Source organism: Onychomys torridus, chromosome 23 (assembly GCF_903995425.1).
Source record: "Onychomys torridus chromosome 23, mOncTor1.1, whole genome shotgun sequence".
NCBI classification, from domain to species: Eukaryota; Metazoa; Chordata; class Mammalia; order Rodentia; family Cricetidae; genus Onychomys; species Onychomys torridus.
Genome location: NC_050465.1, coordinates 38,396,719 through 38,414,967, shown reverse-complemented (window position 1 = coordinate 38,414,967; position 18,249 = coordinate 38,396,719).

Here is an 18,249-nt window from a genome sequence, read left to right as displayed (position 1 = left end):
ACCTAAAGTTTCCACCATGTCCCAAAAAGCCACCACCACCTTGGGATGAGCTTTGTGCATAGGAACCTGTGGGAATGTGATATTCAAGTTAGAAAATGTACCAAATGCACAGTTGTAGTTAAAGCTGTGCTCCAAAACATGTTCTAGTGGCACAGAGGTCTTGACCTCTCAATACAATTCTATCACATTTTACCATGGCTTTCTCCATAAATAGAAACCTCCAAAATTAAACAAACAAACAAATAAGTAAATAAGCCCTCCATTGATCTACTCCATTTATTTTTAATAGAAGCAGCTTTTCTATTTTCATTATAGGATAATGAAGCCTTACTGAAAAGATCTGATGAAGGCAGAGCCAGAACACTAATTTCCTATTCTGAACTTCTGCTTAATTAATCCCTAAAACCTATCAATGATTCCATTGACAGCTGGCTTCTCTTGTGGATGCCAGGCAATTTGCCCTTTTGGGGTCCTTTTCTCAGCATTCAAGACAATGGTTAAATGGGTCTCAAAAGGCTTCTCTGTTGGGATCCAAGCATTTATGTTTAGCAAGAATAAACAGAGAGTTAGTAAAATAAACAAAAAAGGCAATTGAGAAAAGAATTTCTAATATGTTAGTAAACTGTAGAGTACCGTTACCCATCCTTTCATAAGGGAAGTAAATCCACCCTGTGGCTAAAAGCCAAGAGTTGACTCTTAGGAAATCCTTGGTGTGCTGAATTACATTTACTCAACAGGGAAGGATTCAATATTCATCATCCATTTAGGGTTTTGGAATTGTGCATGTCTAAAAAGAGTCTTTACTTTTTATTTTTATGGTTGTTCTTCCTGGTGGTGGTGGTGATTATGGTGATAATGACGGTGGTGATGGCAGTGGTGGTGATGGTGGTATTGCTGGTAGTTATGATGGTAGTGGTGGTTATGGTAATGGTGGTGATTACAGTGGTGGTGGTTGTGGTAGTAGTAATGTTATGATGATGATTAGCTATTTAGGTAACTCATGCCTTTACAGGTACTGGCAGTGGTAAATGGATGTAAGAAATAGTGGTCATGTGCATTTAGAAATTAATCACAGTCTAAAAATATTTGAAAGGCAGCTCTACAGAAATCAAATAAAACTGTGTGCTCCAGAGATTAAAATCTATTTATACTGAAAGGCTTCTACTGCTTTAAAGGATATTAGGATTCTAAACTAATATGTAGGAGACTCCTCAAGGAATATTACAGCAATTCGATGAACTAAAATGACTGTTTATAAGAAAGGAAACTATATGAAGGGTATTTATGGATGCAATCAAAGCGTTAGAATTAGAAAATGCCAAACCATGGCTTACTGCATAGTTTTTGTCCACACTGGTCGTTATAGAGGACAGGTGACAATGAGAAACAACTGTAACAACAACAAAGTCACAATACAGAGTAATTTTACTGAGAGCCTGGATTTAGTTCAGGAACCACATGCCTTTCACAATGGTATGGCAGGAATCTTACAGGTTGTATGAATCTTAAAGGTACGTTAATAAAATCAAACCTAAGGCCAGTTATTGGGGTGAATGCTGGAAGGTCAGAGAAGCAGAACAAGCCACAGCTACCTCACCTCGCCAGTTCCTCAGGTTATCCTGTTTCCTCAGCTGGAAGCTTCTGAGTCCTCCTCCACATGAATCTCAGCTGAACTGTGTTGCTCCAAAGCCTAAACGCTTATCCAGCCAAATGCTTAACTAACTAAATGCTTAACTCCTTAGTTCCTGATCCTCACGTCTTACATACCTTTCTCTTTCTGCCCCCACTCCCTGGGATTAAAGGTTGGGTTTCTGGGATTAAAGGCATGGGTCACCATGCTTAGCTGTTTCTAAAGTGGTTTTGAACTCAGAGATCCACCTGGCTCTGGCTCCCAAGTGCTGGGATTAAAGGCGTGTGCTACCACCACCCAACTTCTGTTATGGCTTGCTCTGACCCATTTTCTAGCCACCATTTTTGGCTTTGTTCTAGTGGCTGTCTGTTCTCTGACCCCAGATAAGTTTATTTCAGGGTACACACAATATTTCAGGCAACACAATACCCACCACACAGCAGCGACGCAGGTCTGCTCCATTGCTTAGCAGGATAAAGACTCCAGTTACTATGATGGTGACATGTATCCCAAGACTTCTTCCTGTAGCAGTGATTGAATTAAATGAATGTCTAAGCATTATTGTAAATTGTAAAGAACCATATCAATACTACTTGTTTTTTTTTGTACAAAGGGGTATTGTTGTTGTTGTTGTTTTTTTTTTAAAACAGGGTTTCTCTGTGTAGCCCCAACTGTCCTGGAACTTGCTCTGTAGACCAGACTGGCCTGGAACTCGGGGATCCACCTGCCTCTCTCTCCCCATTGCTGGGATTAAAGGTGTGGGCCACCATGCCCACCTTCAATGCTACTTTTTAAAGCTACTTCAAAGTCTACTATCATGCATAAAATATTTATTCTTATGTCAGCAAAATTTACTTATTTGCAAGTGAGAGAAATCTGTCTCACATTGATTTTAGTAAAAAAAAATGTATATAATGGTAGTTCTGGGCACAGTAGATCCAGGTTCTTCAACAATGTCTTCCTATTTTTCAATTCTTTCATCTTTTGTTTTCATACCTGAACTCAAAGAAAAGAGAAATATTCTCTTTCCTAATGATTCTAGTTAATGTGAGGATTGAGTTTTATCTTGGATTACCTGGGCGTCTAAAAATGAATCACCAGGGCAGTTCTAGGAATACTCTTTGGAGTGTGTTTTGGTCAAGTGCTTTCCCAGAGCTCACACTAGAATTAGTCCTATTTTCTCTCCAAAGGGAAACCTAGCCTTAAATCTTCAGTTTCTAATCACACTCATATAGCAAAAGACAGAGTGGTTTAGCACTCTTATTTTAGTTTCTGAGAACTAATATTACCAAAGTGAAATAGGTTAGTTTTGTCACCAATGAGGTTGAATTATATATTTTATACTTGAAATCTCATTAAGAGGTAGATATCTCATTAAGAGGTCTTATAACAAAAACGTCAATAAGAAGGTAAAAGGAACTCTGCTATCAAAATTTTATTGGTTAGCATTAAAGAGAGAGATGGGGGAGGGAGAAGAGAGAGGGAGAAAGGAAGGAAGAGAGAGAGAAAAGATGTAGAGAGAGACAGGGAACCCCTTAGAACACGCTGGCTATTTGATAGTAACCACACCAGTGAGCGCTGAGTTTGGGAGACACTGCCTCTTTCAATAAAGTAGGTTCCTGACATAAACCTCAGGCTTCCATGTGCATACATGCATGTTCACAGCACACATGTGTGTGCCCATATCTTCAAACATACACAGACACACACATACACACACACACACACACACTCACGAAAAATGTTTTGTTTTGTTTTTTAAAGAGTTCCTTTTACCTTCTTAATTGATATTTTTGTTATTCAGTGTAGTGGATAGCCATCCCAGCCTCGGCCTGGAAGTTCCAACCCCCATTGAGGCTTCGGTAATGGTCACGCCCACAAGGCGGAGCGGAGGAGGGAGCGGAAGCCAGTAGCTGTCTCTTGGTTCCAGGACCCTGGACGCTGGAGGTAGACCGAGCAGAGTTCTCCAGAGAACACCGCTGGACTGCGCTATACCTTTGCCAGACCCTGCAACCTACCCCTTCATTTGTAAGTTACCCCACAAAATAAACCTCCCTTTTAACTACGTGGAGTGGCCTTAATAATTTTACCAATAATTCAGGCTAAATGCTTACCATATACATGTGAGGAAGGGAGTTCTTGTTATTTATTATGATCATACTGGCAAGACACTTAGTCGTTCCCAAGCCTTACATCCTACGTAATCCATGTACTGTGTGGTCATGTAATTTGCATGCAGTGTGATCATGTAATCTATGCCCATGCTTGGCATAGTTACATAAGCCCATATGCACATATGTGTGGGGGGAGGGGATCCATAAAAGTGGGTCACATACCCCTCCCTTCTCTCCCTGCACTATCTTCCATAGGCCTGAGCACATCCCCTCTGTTCCCCTTCCCTTAATAAACTTTTATAGTGGGTTTTGTGCCTCGTGGCTTTTTTTTTTTTTGCACAGTAAACAGCACCGCTTAATGAATAACATAGCTCCGCATAATAAATAAAAGCCAGAAAACTAGGTTGTGTGTAGGGGACCCAAAACAGCTTGACCACACAGCTGCCATGACAGGCTTAGAGTTCCAGACACAGCTTCTGGCAGGCAACACCTGGACCCAGGAAAAGCTATAAGCTGACCCCACCCAGTGGGACCTGCAGCTAAGAGGAAATACCTAACATTCCAAACATTCGCTATACCCCAAGCCAAATGTCAGCCAATCAGGGTCCTGAACCCTGGAAATCATCCCCTCACCCCAACCTCTGCTATGATATAAACTTTACCCTGCCTGGACTATGAGCTCTCTGCTCTCATGGCTGCATCAGACAGAGAGCCCAAGCTACAGTTTTGAAAATAAAGGCTCTTTGCTTTTACTTATGGGACTCAGTCTTTTTGATCTCCATGGTGGTCTTAGTTGAGCAGTAGGTTTCCACCTGAGTTGGGGGCTAGAATACAGTGATAAATCAGGGAAGGGAGGCTGCAGCTGGTGTTGTGTTTCAGTGCTAGGGAGGAGCATGAGGGATTGGGCCCTGGCTTTGACTTATGAGACTGGAATTAAAGGTCACCACAGTGCCTACCTGGCGTTTTCATGATTTTGGGGGGCATCAGAAGTCCCATCCTCACATGTATAAGGTAAGCATTTAGCCACTGGACATCTTCCCCGTCCCAGGAAGGAAGTTTTGAAAGTGACAGGTTACAGTTTCAAGGGTTCAAACTTATCTCTAAACTCATACATTAAAATTGTGCACATTAAATATGTGCAAAGCTTTTTATGTCAGTCACACCTAAATGATAACATGACTTTTAGAATGCATCTTTCCTGTGCTTAACTGTGATCTCAAATCCCTTATCTTTAACCCTAGTTGTTGATTCAGTTACAGAGCTGACACCCAGGTCACAATCTAGACTGTCCTTCCTGTACGTTCCTAAGTTCAGCAAGGTATTTCTGAGCTTTAATTTGTAAATTTGAGATCAAAGCCATAAGATTAAATGTTAGAACTCTACTATAACATTTGTTGTATATTAACCATTGTACGTGCTGTTACAACTCATAACCTAACTATGGCACTTACTGTGTATGAGCCCCTGTGTGTGCTGTGATAAGGAACTGAACTAGAACATTTGTTGTGTCTGAGCCCCTGTATATACTTTTATAACGAACAACCTAACACCTGACATCTCAATCATGTTAAAGAAATGTTCAAACAGTCCCGTCCAGCCAACCCTACAGCTTCCCTACAGACAACATCCATTTTACTGTTTTTGTTTTCTATTGAAACAGGTCTCACATGTAGCCCAGGCTAGCCCTGAACTCACTGTCACAGTCTCCTGTGTATATTTTGATCTTATTGAATAGACATAATGTGCTCTCACCCTCACTCAACAGGCTGCATTTGAGATTCATCCTCATTGTAGTATCAGTGGTTCCTTGCATTGTACTGCCAACAATTATTTCATTCTGTGATTGTATGTCTTTGCTATCCTCTGTGGACATTTGGCTTGTTTCCAGATCCGGGCTATAATGAATAAAGCTGTTGTAATTATTCACTTCAAATCTTTTCTTTGACATATGTTTCCATTTCTCTTGGGCACTCATGAGTACTCATGAATGGGATTAGTGTCTTTACAAAGGAGCACAGAGAACCCTCTTGCCTTCTTTCTTCTTGTGAGGAAGTAGTGAGGGTGGAAGCCTGCAGCCCAGGGACCAGTCCTTCCTAGAGCCTTACTGTACAGGCATCCTGACCTGGGAATTTCAACCTCTAAAATGCATGAGAAAGAAATGTATTCATGTCAACTAGTCTACACTGCTGCTTTCTTTATGGTAGCATGAGCTGACTGAGATGCAAATTATGTCTTGATTATTTGTCTTTTTTTTTTTTTTTTGGCAAGTCACTACCATGAGGTTATTGTGACATTTGCCAAGTTTGGTCTAGTGATCCAATTAATTTTGATTTGTGATTTGTGTGCTGAGAATTTTATTCTCCTTATCATTGACCTATATAGTAAAACACTATATTATTTGAGAATATATATTACTCATAGCCTGTTAGATATATTGACTTTATAATATATATTATGCTATTTATTATGTCTTTCATTGTTAACCATTTTATTTAATTTAGGGCTCAAAGTTCTCTAAATTCTGAATGTCAAAGCAATTCTTTTCTTTAATGTAGATTAGAAATTTGACAAGCCATACCAAAGTCAGCGATAATAGCCCACGTCAATTGAGAGCCTGCATTGAGGAAGGCATGCACACATATGCTTAGATTTATATATGCACACAGGAACCTTAAGGATGGAAGCTATTTTATAGAAACCAGTTTACAAATCAGATAGCTGGACATGGGTTTGCAAAGAAGAGCACACCAGGAGTTGATGTTCAAAGACTGAATGAAGCATAGCAACCTTTAAAATATGTAAGAACTTTAATATTGAAAAGCAATACCACAGTGGACAACTGAATGTTGGGAAAATGGCAGTACCTTAAAAGACCATGAAACTGATTATTCTATAGTATGTGTTGTCACATTATCTCATTACTTTTCTGTGAAAAGTCCAATTTTTAAATGAGTTCAGTGATATACAATACTATCAGCATAAAATATTTAGAAAAAAAATCTTTCAAATAGAAATGATAGCAGGTGGGATCACCCACATAGGATCTTGCTCTTAAAGTGCAGTGATTTTCAAAATGGACCTTGAAGGCTAGGACCAGACCTGAAACAGCCACACCTCAGAGCAGGGGCTGGAGAACTGCCAGACAATATCCAATAAACCATTCAAGCTAGCTGTTAGGACCAGGTTAAGTACAGCATTTGGAGAATGCCTTGTAAACCTATGAGTAACTACCTATTAAATAGTAGAACAAAGAGACAAGCGGTAGTTCAGATAGGTGGTTTTGATAGAAAGAGTACCATTCAAAGGAGTTGTTTAACTCCCAAGAAGAACGGGCAGAGGACCTGAGAGACCAAGCCCCTGCAGTCCCTCAACCCATGTATAAAATTATCACACAGACACTTATATTATTTAAACTGCTTAGCCATTAGCTCAGGCCTACCACTTACTAGCTCTTACTCTTATATTTAGCCCATTTCTATTAATCTAGCTCGTGGCTTACCAGTACCTTACATCTTTCTTGTTATGGTGGTGGCTGGCAGTGTGTCCTCCACCCAGCCTTCCACTTCCCACAATTCTCCTCCTCCTTGTCCCGTCTACCCTATCCTTCCTGCTTGGCTACTGGCCAATTAGCACTTTATTTATTTTTACAAATCAGAGCAACACATCTGATATACAGAACATGCCAGAGCAGAGTGGCCATGGTGAAATGTGTTACAAGTAGGATCCTGTCTATGACACAGGTCTTGCAGACACTGGATTTGGGCATGATTGGGACATGATTAGGATCTGGAGGAGCAAGCCAGATTTCAGACAGAAGAACCCATCAGGGCAGCCACCAGTCAAGATTCTCTAGGACAAGAGTGTGGAGCTGACACGGTTTGAAGCTTGAAGTGGGATAGAATTCCTGCTTCCTTCTGGAGCTGGGCTTGAACCTTCAGGAGACAATCAGTGTTTCTGATTTTAAAGAGAAATCATTATGACAAGTGGGTTTAAATTATGTTTGCAGTGGCAGGTTGGGTTTTTCCTATAATGAATAACAGACCATAACATCTTTTTAAATTACAGTTTTGTTTTTCTATGTGAGAAGCCTATTAATTTCTTTTAGGTTTCGGTCCCCCAGGAGGTGCTATGCACTGGATGTCTTTCTCCCCACCTCCCAGCAAAGCACTTTCTTCCCTTCCCTCAGTTTCTCAAACCCTGGGAGCAGGGCAGCGGGAGGAAAGCTGGGCAGGGTCAGGGAAACAGGCCATGGCCACTGCTCCAAGTCACAGGCAGGCATGTGTTAAAGGCTGTGCATGCCAAGTTCTTTATACTTGAAAATGAAAGTTTCTGTTGTTGGTGATTGTCACAGAAGAGGAAGTGTAACAGTTTGGTAAAGTGTGTGCTCGGATGTTTAATTTCATGGGCACTGAGTTGTGGTGAGAGGATCTCTAGACTCACGTTGAATAGAAAGTAGTTCGGCACTAAAGTCAACTGATGTCGCCATGCCTTTGACTGAGACTGGTTCTTGAATAGGAAGTTGCCAACCATGAGTAGAGGCAGTGAGTGAAAATGTAGAAAAAGGAAATAATGTCTACATGCCTTTTCACTTAAAACAATGTCCATGTTTGTATGGATTCAGAAATAAAACCTAAAATATTTTTTATTTATTAATTAATCCATGAGAAAGCTAAAAAAAAAAAATGCCAATTTAGAGAGATTCTTAATGGACTGTTTATTCTCTACCCGGCTCCAGACCCAGAACACATAAAATAAATTATTCTAATTATAATTTTGAGGAAATGCCAACTAACTTTTGGCTGTCAGCTGTGTTGGAGAACCCTGCTGTTAAGTTGCAGTCCACCATGTTGTAATAGCTCTCTGAGCTTGGCTCAAGATGGAGGCCTCCCTTTCCCAGCCGGGCTTCCTCTTCTCCACTAACCTGATTTGGAGAGTGTCTCTAAACTCAGATTCCTGATCTTTTTTTGAGGATGACCCTGCACAGAGATCCTTGAAAACGCTGTGTGAATCAGCACGTAAGTCCTGCTCTTTCCTCCTGCCCTATGATAATTAGGTGCTCTGTTATGACCAATCAGGCCTTCTAGCTGGTAACCCTAAGAACCCTTATGTACTTACCCCTGGAACAATAAAAAGAGCTATCTCTCCGAGCTGACTCATGGAAACTGTTCACAGCCATCTGAACCCTGCTGGCTACTTCTTCGCCCTTTGCCCTTGTTGGTCCATGGCCAACCCCACCCCCCATCCCTCCATCCCCCTATCCACCACCTCACCCCCCCAACCCCCCCACCCGCCCAGGAAAAGGAGATCCACAGATTGACGGCAATCGTAAGTAATGAAACTCCTAAGTAGCTAGAAGGTTTTAAGAAACACTGGTGAAATTAAAAGTCATGATGATATGTAATGATAAATCCATTTGAAAACTCCTTTCCTTTCTTCATGTCTTTTTAACTGGCAGGGAAACGTAGAAATTGTACATGTCAGCAGGTGCCATGTGATGTTGTAATACATGTAAGCATTGTGTAATGTTTAAATCATCTTGTTGTTGTTGTGTTTTTTGAGACAGGATTTCTCTGTGTAGTTTTGCCCCTTTCATGGAACTCGCTCTGTAGACCAGGCTGGTCTCGAACTCACAGATATCCGCCTGCCTCTGCGCCCCCCCCCCCCCAGTGCTGGGATTAAAGGCATGCGCCACCACCGCCCAGCTGCATTGTGTAATGTTTAAATCAGGTTAAACATGTATATCTCATTTACAGTTTCTTTATGAGGAAATGTACAATTTCTTCCTTCTAGCTTTGTGAAATGCACGTTATCATGGTCTGTGCAATGGAACTTCTAGCTGCTCTTGCATTCTAACTCATGGTCTGATGATCAACTTTGCCCACTCCTTGCTCTCCTGCCCTCTACCAGCCCAGCTCTGAACAACCATCCGTTACTCTGGACCGCTTAAGAAGAAAAAGCTTTTTCAGACTCCACATATGAATGGCATGCGGTAGTCATGGAAAGGCTTTCTTCTGGGAACTGGCCTTGAGTCCTTTGGAAGAGCAGCATGCTGCCTTAACCATCCAGCCTTGGAAAGACTATTTCCAGTAGCTACCAGTTCCAGCATCTACCTAGGCCCAAGCCCATGGTATCCCGTAGGGAAACCTCCTTCCCCCAACTCTGTTCTTCATGTAAGTATGAACTACCCCTTAAAAGAAGCACAGTTCACACTTTATCCACAAGAATTTTCTGGAGTGATTCAAATGAAGTCTCCCCCTCTCTGATTTCAAACATTGTCGCTTATACTGTATACGTGACAATCTGGTACTGTCTGTGAAATCTTTTACTTTCTACCTTAACATTATTTTAAAGGCACATTTATTCTAAAAAGCATATGTATGATCATTGCATTTAATATCAGAATATTAACTTTTTGAGGGAGAAACTTTTATAATGGCTTTCCTTCCCTGAACATGAAGCAGTGTGTTGAGATTTGTCTGCCCCTTAATACACGTGGATTCTGTGAAGTGCTTAGGACGATAAGAGCAGGAATTCTGTTGTGGGAGTTCGCCAACCTTCCTGTGTTTAATCTGACTGCTTATTTCCATGCTGAGCTCTTAGAGACACAGACTTAATGTGGTAATTCCAATCGATTTAGAGAAAAATGAAAGGACAGGGAAGGGAAAACTGTTGACACTTTGTAATAGCATGTAATAAGTTTATAGACTTAGAGACAGTATTTTTAACCCTGACGCTTGCTTCAGAATGTGTTTTGTTTCACACTACTTTTGCTAACAACTGGTGGAATATTGGATTATTGAACTGAGGAGTTCATAATACTTTCATCATTTGTCAGTACAGTGTTTAGAAAACGAGATATTAAAGAAGCTGTGACTCAGAGTGCCAGTTTTTAATCTTCTCTCTGACAGTCTTTGGGAGGCTATGAGATGTAAGTAAGAACAGAGAATGAAGTAATGCTCAGTGTTTTATTCAGGCAAAGGAGATAAATGGTATGATTTACATCACCTCGTCTTCTCACATCATTTGTTAGCAATGATGTCATATATATATATATATATATATATATATGATTAAGGTTATACATTTACAACTTTAGTATTAGACAGGGCCATTGGGAAATATTTGATAGCTCCAAGTCACCAAAATGTCTATATCATATGATTCAACAACCAGTATTTAGATATGCAAATTTTAATGTTCTGAGTACTGCTTGCAAACACTCTTTATGTCTATGAACCCAAATTCAATTTCAGTGAAATATGTACACTGACTCTGGTCGACTCTGGTTGAATCTCAATTATTTTTCTTCTATATACATAATGGGATCGTCACATTGTCAATTTGATGTAGACTTCTCACATTCTCTTCTAGCAATGAGTGACCATCTTTTGAATGTCAGATTTTCAAATAACATTGGTTGTTGCTATTGCTGCCACATGTATCTCAGAATCCCCCAACCCTCAGCATCTGCCCCAGTAGGGAACCAGTGATGTTAGAAGAACTGTTTCTATTATTTGGTTAGAAGAGTCGATTAAGCACCATCCATTTATGATTAGAATATATGAGGGTGAAAGAGTTCTGTTCTGTTGATGAGGTGTGTGATTACAGGATGCTTTATTATACATGCATTTGGCCAGAGGAAAAATTAAAAGATAATGTTGAGAGCTGCCTTGGGACAAATGCGGAAGGCCATGACAGAACACTGGTAGAAATTGTGAGCTAGCAATACAAATGAGAGAATGTCAGATTCTAGTGATAGGTTGGGCAGCTTAATGGAACAGTAACCATGTCTACCCCAGGGGACAGATGAAAATTTGTGACATTGTGTGCTATGGTGTTCTCTGTATAAACCCAAAGAAGGCCATATAGACAGGCTTACAGCATCTGGTATGGCCTGTGTAATCCAGATGTTTATGGTTGCACTGTGTCACCTGGAAGACTATATCTGCATGAGTAATTACTTTTGATATTGAATAAACATTTGAATTACATGCAGTAAATGAAAGTGACTGGGACACCCATGCCAGACTCTGTCTCTAATTTGTCTCAGTATGGAGATTAAAGCATCTATTGAGGGCTCAGAAACAATCACAGGCTATTCACATTACTCTCCTAAATGTCACCAGTGTCAGACAGCTGTAAATGAAAATGATTTACCAAGGCAGTAATACTTAATCAATTGTACAATACAAGAAAACTCCTTCCAATTATTTTTGATGAGATAAAATGAATCATAACACATACTTTTAAATATTAATTCACATACTGTGTGTGCAAATTCTTCCACTAAATGTACGTCACTTCTTGTGTATTATTTGATGTTAAAGGAGATGTGTCTTCATATTTACTTTGACACATAAGCAATTCACATTAATTCTGGGAAATGTAAATATAAATATTTAAGGTAATGCAATACATAGATGTGAACATCTTAAAATATTTTCTTTCCTCTAGGCAGGAACATTGCTTTTGATTTTTCAACTATTGTTTAGATCTGTGATCTTAATAAAACAAGTTGTTGGGTATCCAACATCCTAATAGTGTAAGTATGTTACCAGTATTTGAGAAGCAAGTGTGATGTGGTCCAGGCTATGTGACTTTGAAACCTGGTCTTTTAAGTTTTCTTCCTGAAGTGAATTATTCAGTTCTCCAAATTACCAGCTTTTAGGTCATTTTTTTTTTCTTAGTGGGCCTTGCTATGTAGTGAAGCCTGATCTTGAACTGGCAATCCTCCTGCTTCAGCCCACTGAATTCCAGGATTATTGATGTGTGTCACTGCCATGTTGCTGAGGATCAATTTTTTTTCTTTTTCTGTATAACTTTGTTGGCCTTCTAGAGTTTTATAGGTTATAAATAAGTTTAAAACATGCAGTCTTAGAACATCGCCTGAGCTTATGTTAACATTAGCAAGCATCATTTTGCTCAGAATGAATTTCTCTAAATGTGAAGATATACGCAGAAAATCAAGGATTTGAAAAAGAATGAAAGCTACTCACATATTATCTATATCTATATCTATATCTATCTATCTATCTATCTATCTATCTATCTATCTATCTATCTATATTACATGTAATTTGTTTCATAGGGAAGCTACAATTCCACCCCCTACACACAATTTATATGCTGAAACTTTAACTATATCATGAATATATTTAGATATGGAGCATTTGGGGCAGAATGAGGTCTTAGGTGTGGCCATAAATGTGGGGTCTTCATGGTACAAAAAACATCACTGTAAGAAGAGGAAGATTCTAAAGCATTCTTCTCATTTGTGTTCTTCTGGGTCAAGTTTCTGGTTGTCTCTTACTCTGTGAGGGTAATTAAAAGGTGGCCATCAGTAGGCAAGAAGAGTGTCCTCACTAGGAGCAAAATCAGCTGGCAACTTTATCTTTGAGTTCTCTGTCCCAGAACTGTGAGAAATATACATTGTTTATATCACCAATGGTACAATGTGCCCAATGGGATATAATATAATTATAGCAGCACAGAAAAGCTGGTACAAGGGACCACTAGAACATTAAGCTCTCTCTTGAATATTTTAAATATTCTCATAGTCACAAAGAAGTTTCTCTGCTTGATCTTAGTCAAAAGGGTAAGAAGTGATATTGTGAAGAAGTTTCTTCAAATGAATGTTTTAAACTATAAAGCAACACAGGGCTCTTTAATCTTATAAAAACTGTGTGATATGTTTAATTTAACAATGTACTCACAATTTAAAGAATGAAACCATTCAAGTAGGAGATTGAGGGAGAGTTGTTTCTGGGTGTCAACATTCCATATTTCTCTCAAAGGTGACAGTAATTCTTCACAAACGGGATTTGGAGAGAAAATTGACTACATTCAGCAAAGTTTGTCTATTCAATAAGAAATTATTCAATGTTTTCTTTCACTTGAAAAATTATTGGCACTTGTTAGCATTGTGGTTGCAGGAAGGAACTTTTTATTTCCTAAGAAAGCAACTAAGATCAAGCCATTTGAGCTAAGACTTGGAATTTCCTCATGTAGACACTCATTGAATTTCTTAGGTACTCCATGTTTGTCTCCATCCTATTGGAAGGTCCAACTGTCCTGCTTCTTAACATATAATATAAAATTACTTGTGGGAGTCCTCCCAATTTTATGCTTTCCATATTACTACAGAGCCATAGACCAAATATTCTGGCTGATTACATTATCAAGAATAGAATATGGGAATGTCCCTTTGAGAAAAACAAAGTCAGAACACTTGTGATAGATGGCTCTTCAATGCAGTTTATACTCATCACTTTGCTGACACTGGTATCAGTTAATAAACTCAAGCCAGAAAAGCTTTTTCTTTCTCCACAGAGCATTATATAATTGAGTTATCAAGCATATTGTTACTTGCTAATTATTGAAATGAATTCTGGAATGAATATTAATGTATAGCTGAATACTTAATGTTCAACAGTGTTTAGTCTTGGAGAATTTCTTTTCATAAACAACTACATCAAATAAGGAATATATAATTGTTTAAACAATTTTGAAATATTTAACATATATTTATGCTGTACTTGATGAAAATGGAAAATATGTAATGTTACTGCTAAAGTATATCACATTTGTTAACATTGTGGAGTTTTTCCACTCATTACCAATATATAGATCTAATACATTTTACATAGAGGAGTGTAACATAGCTCTTAGGTATGTGAAATTTGTATCAAGCAAAATGATTTCAGGGCATAAATAGCCACACAAATAAGTGTTCATATTATTTTTATAAATCCTTACGAGTGGACAATTAAAAAAGTTGACAAAATACAAGATACATTCAAGGCTAGAGGGAAAAGAATGTGCCTTCTACCAATTCCAAGTATGAGCATCCCCAGAGTTTAGTTGAAAATATCCATATGTAAGTAAGTGAGACACACATAGAAAATCCCATCGAACAACTGGTCTATGGTTTGGAAATGGGTGGTGGTAGAGAAAGCAGGCATCTAGGGTCTAGGATAACTGTCTAGTGCTATATTTTATAGTACAGCACCAAGTGGTCCTCAAACTATTTTCCTTTAGATTCCTTAATTTTGAACAAAACAAACAAGTCAAATCAGATCCAAATGAAACAGAACACATCTTACCCTTGATATATTTTTACTCTCACTCCCTCCGTTCTGGATACAGGCTATTATTAGTGTTTCTTGAATGTGTTCGCCATGCTCCCTCTTCTCAAGCCTTTTGATTCCCCTTTCTTTGGGGGTATTGCAGAGATCTGCTAATTTTCTTTACTCCAAGTGCCAACTTTTCAATGAGACACAACATGAGCACTAAAATAGTTTATTATTATCGCCATTTAGACCCCTCAATCTTACAGATGTCCTCTGTAGTATGACACATTCTTCAGTGTGCTACTAGGATTCTCTCAGTTCTTTTTCTCTTGTTGATACAATAGCATCTACTGGGTAAGTTACACAGAAAAGGTGTATATTTTGGTTTATGATTCTGGTCCAGGCTCAGGAGCTACATGACAGAGTCCCAAGGCAACTAAAAGTGCCAAATGGTGAGGAATATTGAGAGGGCCTAGAGCAGATGACTTTTGTAGAGACAAGCTCTCAAAATAACTTATTAACTTATCAGCCCACTGACCAATAAATTACATGAAAGGGCTAATCCATTCATGAGGGCAGTTTGAATCTGAATGGTATCACATGGTTTCTCCTCTTACAATTTTAGGACAGGGAATTCTTTTTCTACATTTTATGTTTTGCTTTACCTTTTGAGCATAATTTATGTGTAATATAATTTATTTTGTACTTACAAGTTTTCACATCTACTCAAATAATTTTGGGGGGGGGCTTCAAAATAAAAAATCAAGCACAAAGTTTCCAGGTGTTACAATGTTCTAAGTGTTAAAGAAGTTATTTTCTGTGTTGAGTTATTGCTATAATTTGAATAGCAAATGTAATTCAAATGACACATTATTAATTTCATGATTTCACTGAGAATAATTTTTTCAGAATGTGTATCTTAATTAAGAAGGTGAGACTGTTTATTTTTAAATTGATGCAAGCATTCATTAATAGGTTACTTATTGTTATAATAACAGGAGGTTTGCATACTTATCTTTCAGCTCTGAAGAATGGTAAATAAATGCAAAGATGAAAATGAAAGTGTGCTGAGGTAATATTATTCAGAACTTTGTTGTATCATAAAGTGTTAATACCTGACTAAATACCAACTCATCTAACCTTCCTAAAACTTATTGAAAGTAAAAGTTTAGACAGTATGTGAATTGAAAAATAATTTATGTGGTTGTTGGTATTATTCACCTTTTTCGAATTGGAACTTTGTAACAAAATCTTTTGTGGATGAATCAAATAATTTGAATTATACTCATCATACTTTCCCTCAGAGTCATCTTTTCATGAAGCTAAGGGAAGCATAATTGGAGGAAAATCAGTCCCATTGTGTTCAAATTCTCATTGCCTCTGAACACAGATTTATGTATTCTTGTCAAATGTTAATTTCTAGAGTATAAAGTTTCTTAAAGAGGTGGCAGACAGAAAAACAGACACTTGAGAGTAATTACACATAGTTAGATTGGAAATTTCCTTTTTAGGTTGGAAATAATTACAGTCATACTTATGCTTTTGACAGTATTGAAACAGATTGTTAACACTTAAAAGAGCAGTTCTATTTAAACGACTATTGTTCCCAGCATTCAAGGCATTTCATCTTTTACAACCTTTTTTTCCTTTACTCTAACATTTTATGTAAGAAAACAAATAAACCAGTTGAAAGTATTGCATTGTCTTCTTGTTTGATCAGCCACAGTCAACTCTGGAAATAGTTGGAATTAATGGCAGAAGGTCTATAACCAGGGTATTCATATTTGCACTATATAATTAATAAGGTATCAATGCATATTTAGTGTTTTCATTTATGAATTGAAGACAATTATGCCATTAATAGGGGAGCCCTATAAGGTCACTTCAATTTTCGAAGTTCAGCAGTTGATTTAGTATTACAAATTGGAAATTTCTTTGCTAACACACTCTGTAACTGGAAGTAGAGATGAGGTCCCACTCTGAACCAAGAAGTTGTTGCAATAGATATCTGATGGCAAAGGGAAAATCAGTTTCCTCCACTGGCTTACTGGTTTATCACTAGGTATATCAATCACACTCCAGGGCAGGCCCCATTCACAGAAGTTGTAGTTCACAAAAGGAACTACAGAATTTCTTTTTTTTTATTGTTTTTTTTTTTTTTTGTTCAACATAGATAGATAGATAGATAGATAGATAGATAGATAGATAGATAGGCAGATACACAGACAGACAGATAGACAGATAGAACATGAAATTGGATGGATTAGAAAATGAGAGGCTCTTGAAGAAGTTGGGGAAGGGGTAAACATGATAAAACATATTGTGTGAAAAAAAATTAAGAGAATTTAAGTCTCACTGGGCTTATTGGTTTCAGTTCTTTGGTTCATGAAAGACATTTTGGATCTCATGAATATCTCATATCAAGGATCCTAAAGATCAAATACATAAATCAGGAAAACTATTTAATGGTATTTAATTTATGAATAGAAGTAAGCTTTATCAAATTACCTTAAATATGGTTATACCTGTTGATAAATTCATAAAAGCAATTAAGTTTATAAATCTACTTTAAGGAATTGGAGATGATGTTGTATTTTTGTTTTACATAAGTATATTGAATACTGATTTTAAAAAAATCAATGTAAGTGGCCTATCATTAGTATACATCTCAATACTTACCTGTAGCAAACACTCAACTCAATTTTTTGAAGTCTGATAGACTTTATGGGTTTAAATTTGGTAGCATCACACTTCTGACTTCACAATGACACAAGTCAATGACATTTTATCATTTTAATTTTATACATTTAACATTTAACTATTTGGTATTGTTAATGCTAGTATTTCCTCTTTCTATTTAATGTTATAATGTAAATTATAGTGTTTGACAATTATGGTCTTAAAATGTGCTAAATAATTTGGAATTATTAGGGAAAATTTCCTTCATGACATTATCATCCTACTTCACCATGTAGGAGCTTACCCTATTTGCTTTGCTGACTCATTATATACTTGAGATGCATATCACTTCCTGTGGTGGTAAAATCATCCATAAAAGGGCTAAATGCAAATCAGCCTCCTCATTTTAGTTCTTCAGATGCATGCACAGAAATGGTCTTCAAAATGAATTGGGCAAGATGAAAGAAAGGTTAAAAATAATAAAATTAGTAAAAATCTACCTAGACAAAAACTCTAAAGTAGAGTGTTTTGGGATGTCATCCTGTATGCTGTGAATATGTGTTGCTCTGATTAGTTGATATATAAAACACTGATTGTCCAGTAGCCAAGCAGGAAGTATAGGTGGGGCAAGCAGATGAGGAGAATTCTGGGAAGAAGAAGGCTGAGTCAGGAGTTGCCAGCCAGCCAGAGGATGCAAGATCACAAGGCAGAACTGAGAAAAGTTACCAAGCCATGTGGCTAAACAGATAAGAATTAT